The 15838-nt window shown below is 41.1% G+C and overlaps 1 protein-coding gene across 1 annotated transcript in view; it reads right to left on the bottom strand.

Annotated features, from left to right (window-relative positions):
* Positions 1-15838, bottom strand: part of NCOA1 (nuclear receptor coactivator 1) — a 755746-nt gene that overhangs the window by 583005 nt on the left and 156903 nt on the right. The window lies entirely within an intron of this gene.

A 15838-nucleotide genomic window follows, 5' to 3' on the forward strand; every position in this document is an offset into this window, starting at 1 on the left:
GCGCTTATATGCCAATGTTAGGTGATATTTAGTGCTTATATGCCAATGTTAGGTAATATTAAGTCTCATATGCCAATGTTATGTAATATTAGGTGCTTATATGCCAATGTTAGGTAATATTAGGTGCTTATATGCCAATGTTAGGTAATTTTAAGTGCTTATATGCCAATGTTAGGTAATATTAAGTCTCATATGCCAATGTTATGTAATATTAGGTGCTTATATGCCAATGTTAGGTAATATTAGGTGCTTATATGCCAATGTTAGGTAATTTTAAGTGCTTATATGCCAATGTTAGGTAATATTAAGTGCTTATATGCCAGTGTTAGGTAATATTAAGTGCTTATATGCCAATGTTAGGTAATATTAGGTGCTTATATGCCAATGTTAGGTAATATTAAGTGCTTATATGCCAATGTTAGGTAATATTAAGTCCTTTTATGCCAATGTTAGGTAATATTAAGTGCTTATATGCCAATGTTAGGTAATAGTAAGTGCTTTTATGCCAATGTTAGGTAATAGTAAGTGCTTATATGCCAATGTTAGGTAATATTAAGTGCTTATATGCCAATGTTATGCAATATGAATTGCTTATAAGCCAATGTTAGGTAATATTAAGCACTTATATGCTAATGTTAGGTAATATTAAGCGCTTATATGCTAATATTAGGTAATATTAGGCGCTTATATGCCAATGTTAGGTAATATTAAGCACTTATATGCTAATATTAGGTAATATTAGGCGCTTATATGCCAATGTTTGGTAATATTAAGTGCTTGTATGCCAATGTTAGGTAATATTAAGTGCTTATATGCCAATGTTAGGTAATATTAAGTGCTTATATGCCAATGTTATGCAATATGAATTGCTTATAAGCCAATGTTAGGTAATATTAAGCACTTATATGCTAATGTTAGGTAATATTAAGCGCTTATATGCTAATATTAGGTAATATTAGGCGCTTATATGCCAATGTTAGGTAATATTAAGCGCTTATATGCTAATATTAGGTAATATTAGGCGCTTATATGCCAATGTTTGGTAATATTAAGTGCTTATATGCCAATGTTAGGTAATATTAAGTGCTTATATGCCAATGTTATGCAATATGAATTGCTTATAAGCCAATGTTAGGTAATATTAAGTGCTTATATGCCAATGTTAGGTAATATTAAGTGCTTATATGCCAATGTTATGCAATATGAATTGCTTATAAGCCAATGTTAGGTAATATTAAGCACTTATATGCTAATGTTAGGTAATATTAAGCGCTTATATGCTAATATTAGGTAATATTAGGCGCTTATATGCCAATGTTAGGTAATATTAAGCGCTTATATGCTAATATTAGGTAATATTAGGCGCTTATATGCCAATGTTTGGTAATATTAAGTGCTTATATGCCAATGTTAGGTAATATTAAGTCTTATATGCCAATGTCTGGTAATATTAAGTGCTTATATGCCAATGTTAGGTAATATTAAGTGCTTATATGCCAATGTTAGGTAATATTAAGTGCTTATATGCCAATCTTATGCAATATTAATTGCTTATAAGCTAAGTGAGATTACATCTTTTCAATGTAAGGGAAATCCCCTTGCAGTTGTCACAGGAATAAGGGCTCTTTCACAATACTTTGTTGAAAAAACGTGTGAAAAACGCATATAGGATTTTGGTGCATTTTCTGGTTGCCATGCACTTGTGATATTTGAATATGTGACTCAAAAAGTGATACAAAAACCGCAGCTGAGGTGCCTTTTTTAATGCATTTTCCATTGATTTCAATGGAGGTGCCTTTTCGGTGTGCTTTTCAAACAGGGCCACTAAGATGCATGAAAAATATATATGTGAAGTTGGGTCAACTTTGACTTTTATATTTTGATACGGTTGCTCATCCATATTTTATTATCAGATTAAACAGACATATTTTTAAATTAGCCACTAGAGGGAGTACTCTTCATCTGCATAGTCCTGTCTGATCAGTGGCTAGAAAAATACCAAAGCAACTGGCTCAACATAACAGGCAACTGACATTTCCAGAAGGAGTTTGGAAATGGTGGACCCTATTCATATTCTCACGAGAGGTCTACACCACGAGCCCCGGGATCCAGTTTAATTGAGTCAGCCTGTTGTTATTAGGATAAAAGGAAGGATATAAAATCTCATACAGTCATTGCTTTTTATACCAGAATTGTATGACATTGCAATTTCCTTTTCTGTCAGTTGTGTTTGCATCCACCATCTGGGCCTTCTTCTACAATAAGGAAGGATGTTGGGACTGTTTGGTGGATTCCTCTTCCTCTTTCTGGCAGGATGGATAAACTCACAACTTCTGCTTCAAGTACTTTACGTATTTTGGAGAGCTGCCACTGAAAAACAAATGGCTTGCCAGCAGCTGAAGAGAGATATTGCATTTACAAGGAGCTAATAAAACTAATTACTTCTCTATTTGACATATTAAACCGCAAGAAGTAAAGGGAACTGATATCTCTTGGTGGTTAGCATAGCTGCTTTCAGGCCCCAGTCTCCAATTGTCACGGTCCAGCCAAGAGTGAGAAGGTCTGGATCGTACTTTCATAAATATTTTGGAGATCACAACACAGGTCTATCATGATCCAGTCAGAGAAAAGTTAGTTTGGAATATACATGACATTTCAACAATAAAGAGTCAAAGGAAGGCCAAATGTTTAATTCTTCCCTTCACAGATGTCTCCAGGAATCGGTCTAGATATCTACACAGTCTAGGCATGATCTTCTCACCTGACCTCCAATTGTAGCCTTTCATGAAAGGCAGAAATTGCCCATTGCTCAAGGAACCCCTAGCAACCTCCGGAGGAACTCTAGAGGTCCATAAAAACTTTGGCTGGTTTGAGATAATATCTTTACGCAACACAGGTCTATCATGATCAAGTCAGAGAAGAGTTAATTCGGAATATACATGACATTTTAACAATACAGAGTCAAAGGAAGGCTAAATGTTTAATCCTTCTCCGTCTCTGGACATCGGTCTAGGTGTCTGAATGCAAATTGCACAGTCTAGAGGTAGTGCTCTCACCTGATATCCTATTGAAGGCTTCCACCCAAGTGTGTATAGGTTTTTCTCAACCTCTTTAATATGGAGAAAGCCTTGAAATAAGTTTCTGCTAATAATTGCTGTCATGCCTTCAGCCTAGGGAGAATTAATATTATTGAAACCTGCAATACCGATATTGTCCACAAGATGCCACTGTGACAAAGACTATTGATGGACAGTACTCAATGGTATTTCTTGCTCTCTATCACTGGGTATTAACTCCACCTCTCACTAAAAAAACTTCCTTTTGCAATCTCCATCTTAGCGGAATGAGACTGTCCCTCATGTTCTTGTGGAAGATTCTTGAATCCTTCTAGGAAGCATCGCTGGTATGCCTCAGAACTGTTGACTGTATACTCAGTGTATATCATGTTTATGTTTATATACTGATTGTATGTTTTTATCTGTTCATTTCCAGTTTCACCATATTCTCAATCCTATCTCATATCAATCCTATTCGCATATGTATCCTGTTTCATGTGACCACCATTCTTTCACCGGAATAAAGCCTAAAGTTACAAAAAGACTGGTTATTATAGGATTGAAGGTTTAATTGTATGTTGAGCTGCATACACGCCTGGGGCATATATGTAGTGAGAACAGAACAATTGCTACATGTAAAGCTCAAAGTACATTAGTGTGATGGTCACTTGGAAGAGATCATTGTGAACAATCCCCCTCTACAATACAGATAGCTAAAAAGATCAACTAATGTCAGTGGTTACTTTTTGACTGGCAGAAATAGCCCATTGCTCAAGGAACCCCTAGCGACCTCTAGAGGAACTCTAGGGTTCCATGAAACCCTGGCAGGACTAGATCATATTATCATTAATATTTTGGAGATCACAATACAAGTCTATCACAATCGAGTGTTAGTTCAAAACATGCAAGACACTTTAACAATACCAAGTCAAAGAAAGGCCAAATGTTTAATTTTTTTGTTCACAGATGTCTCTTAACATTGGTCTTCTTAAGGAATCCTTAGCAACCTCTGGAGTATTTCTAGAGTTTCATGGAACCCTGGCTGGTTTAGATCATATTTTCATAAATATTTTGGAGATCCCAACACAGGCCTATTATGATCAAGTACATGACATTTTAACAGTACAGAGTCAAAGGAAGGCCAAATCTTCTCTTCAAAGATGTATCCAAGTCCGGACATTGGTCTAGGTGTCTGCATGCAAATTGCACAGTCTAGGTGTAATGTTCTCACCTGATACCCAATTGTAGCCTTTCATGGTCAACCTAAGTGTGTATAGGTCTTACTCAAACTTTTAATTATGGAGGAACCCTTAAAATAATTTTCTGGTCTCAGGGAGCCCCGCTAATAATTTTTATCTCTAAAGCTCGCAGTAAATTAGTGAAATGTATTCCAAGGGGATGGGGGGGGAGGGATACCGGACCTTAGAAAGCCCACTCAACCCACAATGGGGTATGGGGGTGTGATGTATGTATATAAAATATATTACCTCAAACCCAACGGCATATAGCCTGTGTGCCAAGCAACTAAGAATTATAAGACAAAAAAGGGTAAAGAGAAGCAGTTGCAAAGTATGGCTACAACGAAGGTGAGGTAAATTAAATCACATAAAGCTTTATTGAATGAAAAAAAATATGGAATAAAAATTAAAACAACAGCATCAACATTGCACAGAATGTTATAAGAGGATAACCTATCGGCATAAAGATGAAACACTGCAAAAGGTCCTGTCTAGTGAAAAATGGCACCACTACGCTACAGACTCCACCCACCACCCCAATGGCACATTTTGAGAAATCCAGCAATCACTTGAAAAATCAAAAAATGTTCAAAAAATGTTCATGACAAAAATGAAATTAATTGTAGTGCTCTTGGAGTGTGAACATAATATGTATGGAGAGAGCCACCTCCAGTAGGAACATCCAGTTGGGGGTATTTGTACAGATTTTGATATAAGAGTTTTAGTTGGTGGTTATCAAAGGTCTCCGTATATGACCGTTAGGTGCAGGATCCTCACACCCATATGGTATACAAGGGTAATTGATGGCTCTACCACAACTTCCTCTGGTAAATGGACATGTATTAAATGGCTGCACTTTCCAGGTGAATCTTTAAACACAGAACACAGCAGTAGACACCATGTAAAGCGGCACGGACATAAGACTAAAACGGACAGATAGGCAAGCGAAGCAGGCAGACAAACATATGGCTTTAAACATTGATTTGCATACCCGGTCTGATATTCAACCAGTGTATGTGTCTGAGCAGTCAGGGCGCTCTGCAGCTAAATGTCCTCTGGTCTGTGGATATTGCAGTCCGGTGTATAAGGTTATGCTTACTGATAGACACACTTTGTATGTCTCCGACCGTTCAGTCAGCCTTCCATCTCTATAGATTTCACCAGGACAGGCATGTAAGCAAATATGTAGTCACAGGAACAGAGCCGTTTACTGACCGTGTAGATGGTCTGAGTCCGTGTGATGTCCGCTTAGTGCCGTCCGTCAGAAGTCAGTCCGATTGTGTGTCCGGCCATGGTGAGTCCGTTGGGGGGGCAAGCCTTAGTGTCCGCCAGAGAGCGTGGGAGCTTATCCGTCTACCAATCAGGGCTTGGGCATCGAGCATCGAGCATTCGAGCTGTGTACGCGGTCAAAGTTTCCAATAGGGTGGAGGGTGGAGTCCGCAGGCGTAGTGGTGTATGACGTCGACGCGTTTCGCGTGACGCAGCACGCTTCTTCAGGACGTGTTAGGGATTCCATGAAACCCTGGCAGGACTAGATCATATTATCATTAATATTTTGGAGATCACAATACAAGTCTATCACAATCGAGTGTTAGTTCAAAACATGCAAGACACTTTAACAATACCAAGTCAAAGAAAGGCCAAATGTTTAATTTTTTTGTTCACAGATGTCTCTTAACATTGGTCTTCTTAAGGAATCCTTAGCAACCTCTGGAGTATTTCTAGAGTTTCATGGAACCCTGGCTGGTTTAGATCATATTTTCATAAATATTTTGGAGATCCCAACACAGGCCTATTATGATCAAGTACATGACATTTTAACAGTACAGAGTCAAAGGAAGGCCAAATCTTCTCTTCAAAGATGTATCCAAGTCCGGACATTGGTCTAGGTGTCTGCATGCAAATTGCACAGTCTAGGTGTAATGTTCTCACCTGATACCCAATTGTAGCCTTTCATGGTCAACCTAAGTGTGTATAGGTCTTACTCAAACTTTTAATTATGGAGGAACCCTTAAAATAATTTTCTGGTCTCAGGGAGCCCCGCTAATAATTTTTATCTCTAAAGCTCGCAGTAAATTAGTGAAATGGTCACTGGGAAGGATGCTCCCTATATTTGAAGTCATTGAGAAGAATCCCCCTCCACAATACAGATAGCTAAAAACAGCATTGGTGTAAGTGGTTACTTATCTGAAAGGCAGAAATTGTCCATTGTTTAAGGAACCCCTAGCAACCTCTGAAGGAACTCTGGGGTTCCTTGGAACCCTGGCAGGACTAGATCATATCTTCATAAATATTTTAAAGATCACACAGGTCTATCATGATCAAGTGAAAAAAAGTGTTAGTTCAGAACATACATGACACTTTAACAATACAGAGTAAAGGAAGGCCAAATGTTCAATTCTTCTCTCACAGATGTCTCCAGACATTGGTCTAGGTGTATGCATGCAAAGTGTAGGCGTAATTCTCTTACCTGACCTGACCTGACCTGATGGCTACAAAGATTATTGGTGTCAGGGAATACATATCTGAATAGCAGAAATTGCTCAAGGAACCCCTAGCAAATTCTGGAGAAACCCTAAGGTTCTATGGAACCCTGGCTGTTCTAGATCATATTTTCACACAACACAGATCTATCATGATCCAGTCAGGGAGAAGTTCGGAATATATATGGCATTTTAACAATACAGAGTAAAAGGAAGGCCAAATGTTTAACTTTTCTCTTCACAGATGTCTCCAGACATCGGTCTGCTCAAGAAACCCTTAGCAACCTCTGGAGGAACTCTAGGTTTCCATGGAACCATGACTGGTTTTGCAGATCACAACAAAGGGCTATCATGATCAAGTCAGAGAGGTGTTAGCTCAAAACATGCATGACGTTTTACCTTTACATTATCAAAGGAAGGCCAAATGTTAAATTCTTCTCATCCTAAACATCTGTCTAGGTGTAATGTTCTCACCTGATCCCCAATTGTAGCCTTTCATTGTCCACCTAGGTGTGTATAGGTCAGAGGCGTAACTAGAACCTTCAGGGCCCCGATGCAAGAAACCATGAAGGGCCCCCCAGACCCCTGGCCGGGGCCCTTCCCTTCAAGCCTGGGGCTCTTCCCACTAATCCTGGGGCTCTTTACTCTCATTGCATGGCCTTTTATTATGGTCCCGCATCAGGATCCTTTCACAAGTTCTGCAGTGGGCCCCCTTCCTGCAATCTTGGGGCCTCCCCACAGTGGTGAAATGCCAGGGCCCGGTCGCAAGTGTGACCTTTGAGATCCTAGAAGTTCACCCACTGGTTTGCTACCGGGCCCCCTGGAGCATGGGGCCCGGTAGCGATTGCAACCCCTGCAACCCCTGTAGTTACGCCCCTGGTATAGGTCTTTCTCAACCTTTTTAGTATGGAGGAACCCTTGAAATAACTTTATGGCCTCAGGGAGTCCCGCTAATAGTTGCTATATGTATCTTAAGCTCACAGTAAATTAGTGTTATGGTCATTGGGAAGAATGCTCTCTACATTTGAGGTCATTAAGAAGATTCCCCTGGATTCAGAGAAGGCGTTCGATAGAATCAATTGGCTATACATGCGCTCTACACTGGCCAAATTTGGCTTTATATTTGGCTTTATATTTTCAGCCATCATGTCCCTGTATTCCTGCCCCTCTACACAGGACCTCACTTCTGGCACACTATCCACACCCTTTATGATATCGAATGGTACCCGTCAGGGCTGCCCCCTCTCCCCTTCGATATTCAATTTGGCAATTGAACCACTAGCTGAGGCTATACGGTCAGATCAGAAGGTTGAGGGTTTCACCTTTAAAGGCACCCCACATAAAATAAATCTATTTGCGGATGATATTGTCTTGCTCCTCACTAATCCTATGGCCTCACGCCCCACTGCCCACAAAATCTTGGTGACCTTTGGGTCATTCTATAAAGTGAACACGTCAAAGTCTATCATCCTAGACCTGGGAGTATCACCAGCACATGCCCGTTCCCTTCAGGCTCATATGCCATACCCCTGGATGTCGGACAAAATCCTGTACCTGGGTATTTATCTCACACCTAACCGTCCGACCTCTTAGTAGCCAATCTCCAACCTCTTAAAAAAACCCTGACGGAAGACCTGTCTTCTATGGCCAAAACTGAATTGTCCTGGGGGTGAAGAATGGCATCATTTAAAATGTTCATTCTACCGAAGATACTCTACCTATTTAGGGCCCTGCCTATACCCTTCCCGACTTCCCAACTAAATGCACTAACCTCGACTTTGCGGTCTTTCATCTGGGAAGGGAAAAGGGCTAGAGTAGCCTCCTCCATCCTCAGTCTAACATTCTCCTCACCCAAACATTTGGGTGTCGCACGGTTACCTGATGTGCACAAATATTACTGGGCCACGTGCCTGGAACAGCTTAGAGGATGGTTCCCTTCCCCTGATCAACCTCCATGGTCCGACATCAAAGAGGCTGCTGTCCTTACTGATAACCTTAGTTTACTGCTTCTAGGTGACCTGTGGCTCCCCAGAGACTATTCTGCGCTTCCACTGACAATTAGGGCATCTGTCTTGGCATGGAGACTCCTTTGTAACCCCCAGGGGTGGACCTCTGTTCGAGAGGTGTTACCTCTCTCCTCCCTCCCACTGGCCCTACTTACCACTAGAATCACGGACCTGTCGGTATCCAAACTGTCTGCACTTGGAATATCTGACGTCTCCCACCTCTACTCTGCAGACTCCCTCAAAAGCACTGCGACATTCATGTCGGAATACCGACTACCGCATACACTTTTCTTTCCCGTACTACGGATCACTAATTTCTTACTTAAGCACCCACTGTTACCTCTTCAAGTCCCACGCTCAGCTTGGAGTTACTTCACCTCAGATAAGAGGACTGCCGGGGGAATCTCTGTTTTTTACAATATTCTCTCCTTTACCCACACACTTAGTAAGACCACTTCCATGTTAAAATGAGAAAAAGACTTACACTGCTCTTTTACTCTACGACAGTGGTCCATAGCAGCCAGCTCCACTTACCGCTTGTCCCATTGTACAGCACACTGGGAGACGATGCTGAAAATAACTAATAGATGGTACTATACCCCTACCAGACTGGTGAAGCTCTTCCCATCTTACTCCCCAGATTGTTGGAGATGATGTGACCAACCTGGTCCGTTAGTTCACATACTTTGGGAATGTCCTTCTCTTACTAGCTTTTGGAACACAGTTTTCCGATGTATCTCCTCGTGTACCGGGATACTCTCCCCGCATAGGAAAGAGTTGGCGCTACTGAACATTGGGATTGATAGATACCCTGTTACATTCCGACCTGTGGTTCTTCACATTTTATTGGCAGCTAGGACTCTGATCCTCCACAAGAGGAGGACCACAACTGCTCCGAACCTCTCAGAGGTTATACAAATTGTCAATGCTAATTACCAGTTAGAAAAAGCTATAGCGTTTAATACCCTATCCTACACTAAATTTCTTCTTTCATGGAACAATTGGTTGTATCACAAGAACCTACCTAATGCATAGTGTATTGTCTTATACTTGATGCTTCTCCTATCTTCCATAGGAGTGTCTTCCCGGTGCAATATAATCCCAATTGGGGAGGCGGGGTGACCGAGGACATCCTCACCAAAGACCCATCTAAGCTCGCACGCCTCTATACCCTGATAATGTAGCTCATATACTATGCTCACAATATGGCTAAATGGACCAAACTATTTTACTTCTTTTCTTTTCTCTTTGATTTACCCTGTGGCATAGGATTGTTATGTTCTCTTATGTTATGTTATGTTATACTGTGTTGTGTTACTACACTGTCTTTCTCATATCTGCACCTGATATACCCCTCAACCCATGATCTTCTTGTTTTCTATTACGGTGCTTTACTTGTATGATTCCCTTTATACTCAATAAAAAATATTATTAAAAAAAAAAAAAAAGAAGAATTCCCCCCACCACACACACACAATCACAAATTACAGATAGATAAAAGATCATTGGTGTCAGTGGTTACTTGTCTGAAAGGCAGAAATTTACCATTGCCTAATGAACCCCTAGCAACCTCTGGAGAAACTTTAGGGTTCCATGGAACCCTGGCTGGTCCAGAACATTTTTTCACAGAGCACAAGTCTATTATGATCTAGTCATAGAAGAATTAGTAGATATTTTAACAATACAGATTTAAAGGAAGGCCAAATGTTTAATTCTTCTCTTCGCAGATGTCTCCAGACATAGGTCTGCTCAAGGAACCCTTAGCAACCTCTGGAGGAACTTTGGGGTTACATGGAATCCTGGCAGAACTACATCATATCTTCATAAATATTTTGAAGATCATAAAGGTCTATCATGATCAAGCCAAAAAAATGTTAGTTCTGACCATACATTGCACTTTAACAATACAGAGTCAAAGGAAGGCCAAATGTTTAATTCTTCTCTTCACAGATGTCCCTAGGCATTGGACTGCTTAAGAAACCCTTAAGCAACCTTTGGAGGAACTCTAAGGTTTCATGGAACCCTGACTGGTTTAGATCATATTTTGCAGATCACAACACAGGGCTATCATGATCAAGTCAGAGAAGCTTTAGTTCAGAACATACATAACATTTTAACAGTACAGAGTCAAAGGAAGGCCAAATATTCTCTTTACAGATGTCTTCGGACATTCGTCTAGGTGTAATGTTCTCACCTGATACCCAATTGTAGCCTTTCATGATCCACCTAAGTGTGTATAGTTCTTTCTCAATAGTTTTTAATATGGAGGAACCCTTTTGATAACTTTCTGGTCTCAGAAACCCCCACTAATAATTGTTATTTCTAAAGCTCGCAGTACATTAGTGCAATGGTCTCTTGAAAGGATGCTTCCTATATTTAGAGTTATTGAGAAGAAATTTCCTCCACAATACAGATAGCTAAAAAGATAATTGGTGTCAGTGGTTACTTATCTGAAATGGCTATCACGATCCAGTTAGAGAAGCTTTAGTTCAGAACACACATGACATTTTAACAGTACAGAGTCAAAGGAAGGCCAAATCTTCTCTTCACAGATGTCTCGGACATTGGTCTAGGTGTCTGCATAAAAATTGCACATTCTAGGTGTAATGTTCTCACCTGATACCCAATTGTAGCACAAGCATGGATAGGTCTTTCCCAAACCTTTTAAGTTGGAGGAATCCTTAAAATAACTTTCCGGTTTTGAGGGAGCCCCGCTAATAATTGCTATATATAAATCTCAAAGAATCCACCTACACAATACAGATAGCTAAAATGATCATTGGTCAGTGGTCAGTCAGAAACTCTAGTGTGCCACGGAACCCTTACCGGTCTAGATCATTCTTTCACACAACACAGGTCTACCATGTTTGAGTAAGAGAACAGTTAGTTCGGAACATACATGACACTAACATTACTGAGTCAAACGAAGGCCAAATATTTCATTCTTCAGATCGGGGGTCTTTGGAAATCAGTCTAGGTTTCTGCATGGACATTGCACAATCTAGGTGTAATATTTTCACCTGATCTCCAATTGTAGCCTTTCATGGTTCACCCTAGTGTGTATAGGTCTTTCTCAACCTTTTTAATATGGAGGAACCCTTGAAATAACTTTCTAGTCTTAAGCCTTGTACACACGCGTTAAAAATCGGCAGGGAATTTTCGTCCGACGAACGATCTGCCGATTTTCGGCTTGTTAGTATGATGCTTCCGACAACCGACTCCGACTTTTCGGCCGAAAAAAATCTGGTGTGCAGGCTATAATATTTTTGTCTGCTGTCAAAACAAAGCCGATTTTCGTGCAGTCAGTACAGATTTCGCCAGGGAAAAATCTAATGAACAAGTCTGGGCATGCTCAGAGAAGAAAGAACACAAAGAAAGCAAACCAACACATGACATCACTTCTGAAGTAGAATTTTGTCGGGCGAGAAAATTCATGTGCAGTCTAGGCACATTCCAACCAACAAAACACCACTCTGGACAAAAGACGGACGATTGGTCGGCCGATAATCGTTGCGTGTGTACTAGGCTTTAGGGAGCCTCACTAATAATTAAACATTAGTGAGATGGTCACTGGGAAGAATGCTCCCTATGTTTGGGGTTACTGGGGAGAAACCCCCTCCACAATAAGATAGCTAAAAAGACCATTGGTGTATATAGGTACTTATCTGAAAGGCAAACATTTCCCATTGCTCAAGGAACTGCTAGCAACCTTTGGAGGAACATTAGGGTTTTATGAAACCCTGGCAGGCCTAGATCGTATTTTCATAAATATTTTGGAGATCACAACACAGGTCTATCATGGCGACTCAAAGAAGCGTTAGTTCAGAATATACGTGACACTTTAACATTACAGAGTCAAAGGAAGGCCAAATGTTTCATTCTTCACATCAGGGGTCTTGGGACATCAGTCTAGGTGTCTGCATACATTGCACAGTCTAGGTGTAATGTTCTCACTGGGTCTCTGAAATAAATGTGTGTATTTTGATTCTTCAAAGTCCCAGGAAGTTGAATAACCCATAACTCCCATCCCGTACAGTACACCATTATAAAAATTTCTGCAAAAGTCTGGTGGCACAGAAATGAGATGTTTGACTCCAAACGTGCCAGCATTATTGTAGAGTATGGGAGTGGTATTAATAATTTGGGTCTTTCATTTTGGTACTGGTTCTGCTAGGCACATAAAGCATGTTGGGTCTCTACACATACAGTAGCAGAACAACAGCTGCAACCATTAGGCCTACTTTACACTTGCAGTTGAGAGGTGGTAAAAACACGAGGCTGAGCTGCATTTTGATAGCACTTCCAATGCCCCCCCATGAAGCTGAAAAGGCAGTAGAGGGGGTGTACATATGGCAAAAATCATGCCAAAATGAGGCAAAACTAGAGAAAAATTGTCCTTGCTGTTTGGTGGGCAGGATCCCGTTCAGAACGGGACCAGTTCAGCTAAACTTGGGTGTCCCTCAACCCTTTGCAGGGTTTAAGGTCTTAAAACAGGTGATGTGGAGTTGATATAATACCTCCTTACCACCTATCAAATGCCCTCTGAGGAATGATCCATTGCGGTCCACCAGTACAATTAATTGGGGCTGGGGAATTCCTCGGGGGATTATGGCGATATAATTAACCTAATGTGGTCATTTTAGATGAATGATCTCACCAGCATCCCCATTCTTTTGTTACATGCGCTATTGGGGCCAGGAATTTCCAGGCTGCAGCTGATTGGGCCTGTTATCATGTGACAGCTTCCCATGGGCTTAGGCTGAACTGGGTCAAAACTTAGCTCACGAGTGCTGAAAGATTTTAATTGCCAAAATTGTACTTGTGCTACTTAGGATTCAGTGGCCAGTCCCTTCCATCTAGTTGGACAGGTGTGGAGGGTGACGACTCCACTATGATCTCAAAAGTACAAAACTGAGGTCTGCAATAACATCTTCATCATATCTGAGTGGTCCCATTTATGTTGGGGGGGGGGGGGTATGATCTGTGCATTTCATCCAACCTGGGACACAGGAGAAATACTTTTTTAAGAATTAGTAACAGTTGGTGACACCTTACATATTTCCCTGCCTCCCATTCCCTGTACCCTCTGTACTCTCCTCCATGACCAAGCTGAAATACTGTCTGTATGGAATACGTAAGCTTCAATGAAGACACACAGGGCAAAGTGCAATGACCCAAGTCAACTGGATATCAATCTGTAGTCACATGACTAGAAAAATGGCCACTGATTGGTTACTGCATTTATATTTGCACATGTCAGGGGTTTCATTGCATTGAAATTGTGGACTGAAGCTTGACCTCTATTGGTGGTTTCAAAAAACTATTAATGCATACCTCAAGGAGACATGAATATTTGAGGGTGTGCATGCATTGCATTAAAATTTTGGACTGAAGCTTGACCTCTATTGGTGGTTCTAGAATCTCTTAATGCCTACCTCCAAGAGACATGAAAATTGGAGGGTGTGCCTGCATTGCATTGAAATTTTGGACTGAAGCTTGACCTCTATTGGTGGTTCTAGAATCTCTTAATGCCTACCTCCAAGAGACATGAAAATTGGAGGGTTTGCCTGCATTGCATTGAAATTGTGGACTGAAGCTTAACCTCTATTGGTGGTTCTAGAATCTCTTAATGCCTACCCCCAAGAGACATGAAAATTGGATGGTGTGCCTGCATTGCATTGAAATTGTGGACTGAAGCTTGACCTCTATTGTTGGTAACCGAAATCTATTAATGCATACCTCAAGGAGACATGAAAATTGGAGGGTGTGCCTGCATTGCATTGAAATTGTGGACTGAAGCTTGACCTCTATTGGTGGTTCTAGAATCTCTTAATGCCTACCTCCAAGAGACATGAAAATTGGAGGGTGTGCCTGCATTGCATTGAAATTGTGGACTGAAGCCTAACCTCTATTGGTGGTTCTAGAATCTCTTAATGCCTACCCCCAAGAGACATGAAAATTGGATGGTGTGCCTGCATTGCATTGAAATTGTGGACTGAAGCTTGACCTCTATTGGTGGTAACCGAAATCTATTAATGCATACCTCAAGGAGACATGAAAATTGGAGGGTGTGCCTGCATTGCATTGAAATTGTGGACTGAAGCTTGACCTTTATTGGTGGTTCTAGAATCTATTAATGTTGCCTACCTCCAGGAGACATGAAAATTTGAGGGTGTGACTGCACTGCATAGGTTAGCTGCTTGTTTAGGTCCAAGGAGCATAGAAAACAAGAATTTCTTACCTGATCCTCAGCTCTTCCATGCTGCTATACCAGTCCCTACAGCTTCTTCTCTCGCAGGCTCCACCCGTCTAAGGTCGTGATGTTATCAAGACCATCAGCAAGGGTCCATACCTCTGCATTGGAGGGGATGATGCTGAGGGACAGTCCACCGCCAGAGCATGGGGGAGCTACATATACTGGGAGGGTGGAGGATCAGGTGCTTTTGCTCTCTCTAAAGCATAGTACACACGCAACGAATTTCCGCCGACCGGTCGTCTATCTTTTGTCCAGAGTGGTGTTTTGTTGGTTGGAATGTGCCTAGACTGCACACGAATTTTCCCGCACGACAAAATTCTACTTCAGAAGTGATGTCATGTGTTGGTTTGCTTTCTCTGTGTTCTTTCTTCTCTGAGCATGCCTAGTCTTGCTCATAAGATTTTTCCCTGTCTAAATCTGTACTGACTGCACGAAAATCGGACGTGTTTTGACGGAGGACAAAGATTTTATAGCCTGCACACCAGATTTTTTTCGGCCGAAAAGTCGGAGTCGGTTGTCGGAAGCATCATACTAACAAGCCGAAAATCGGCGGATCGGTCGTCGGACGAAAATTCCCAGCCGAATTTCGACTCGTGTGTACGAGGCTTTAGACCTAAACAAGCAGTCAACATTTGAAGTATGGATGCAGCCCCACTACAAGGAAGAACGTTCATATGTCCCAGGGTTAAGCTTTACATCTAAGATCATGGTGTGATTATGGGGTTGATATTGATATTTTTGATTATGGGGTTATAAGGGGGATAGAATAAAATATCTTAGGGTGGGGTATTGCTCTCTG

This window comes from Pelophylax lessonae (assembly GCF_965119305.1).
Source record: "Pelophylax lessonae genome assembly, chromosome: 3".
Classification (NCBI taxonomy): Eukaryota; Metazoa; Chordata; class Amphibia; order Anura; family Ranidae; genus Pelophylax; species Pelophylax lessonae.